Source organism: Aplysia californica, unplaced genomic scaffold, assembly GCF_000002075.1.
Source record: "Aplysia californica isolate F4 #8 unplaced genomic scaffold, AplCal3.0 scaffold00662, whole genome shotgun sequence".
Lineage (NCBI taxonomy): Eukaryota > Metazoa > Mollusca > Gastropoda > Aplysiida > Aplysiidae > Aplysia > Aplysia californica.
The window spans coordinates 461,393-462,802 of NW_004797932.1; positions in this window are offsets into that span (position 1 = coordinate 461,393).

The window sequence follows — 1,410 nt, forward strand, 5'->3', positions numbered from 1 at the left end:
TATATTAGGTAGGGGAGGGGGGTTTGGGGGTGGTGGGTTGTAGTAAAAGGAAGCACATCGACACAATGACGGTCTTTTAGTGCCCGGAAAAGGTAAAACAAACAGACAGACTAAAACAACGAACGGAACGCAAAGACGCTTGACCTACCAGTGGCGCCCTCCAACCAGGGCTGGGCAATGAGTAGCTTTAGCAAAATCCGGATAATATTATGTTACTGCACCTTTTCGGTAAATAATATGTTTTGAACCGATTCGGCAAATGAGTTAGAACCACTTCGACAAACGGATTAGAATCCTTTCAACAAATGGGGGCACCCACTTCGGCAAACGGGTCAGGAAAGAGAGTTAAAGAGTCTGAATTCGGATAATGTTTCATTGAGAATTATCCGATTATCCGGATATTTATCCGGATTTTGCCCACCTTTACCTCCACCCACCTCCCACACACCTAGTTTGACCAATCCAAACAATAACAATAGAGAGAATCTGAGGCAAGCCTTCACTTTCATTTTTAAACTTCTGCATTAGCGTAGACGGAAGTCTTTTATAATATGTGAGTCAGCGTGGTGGAATCAGGCTCTCGTCAAAATAATCAAAATGAAGAAACCTGCACTTTTCCACAGGTTTGTGAATTTTTATTAAATTTTGGGGGGGGGGGCTCAACACTTTTCCTGCCCATTAAAGAATTCTTTTCTGTGTGGATTTTTCATAAAAACGTTGATTAAAGGCACAAACAAATGTAAATTTTCAGTTACCACGGACTCTTAAGCTAAGGAAATAACTAATCTTTGGCGGCCATTTTCTCCCTAATTTTACCTCTGAAAACAGGTGACCCCCACCTCCTTCATTCGCAAATATCTCGACTTGTATTCAAGATAAATGGATACTTTTTCATCCAAAATAAAGACAAATGAACAAGCTTTAAGATGATACCAATAACCCTACATGCCCAAAAATTGACGAGAGCCTGATTCCACCACGCTGCCTCACATATTATGTTATAACAGATCCTTCGGTAGCGACTCGCTTTCATTAATACCTTCATTAATACCTTCATTGATACCTTCATTAATCGTCTTGACTAACGCCGTCTTGATAACAGAATCCTTCCACGTGACTTGCCTCACTAATGGTCTGAATTAATAGCGTTGACGGTAGTTTTGATCTGATAACGTGACCTTCGATGTCGGCTCGCTTTCTTAAATACTGTGTAAGTGTCCTCAGAGACGCTCGTCTTGATAACACAAGTGTCTGACGAGAAGAATGAAATGTCCGCTGAGTTCTCTACTGTCAAAATCCTACTGTAAAACTTTCCATCATTTTTTTTCAAAGTGGAAAGTGCATGTCGTGTGCGTGTGCGTATGTGAATCTGTCTTTCTTTCTTTCTCTCTTTGTCGTTCTCTCTCTCTC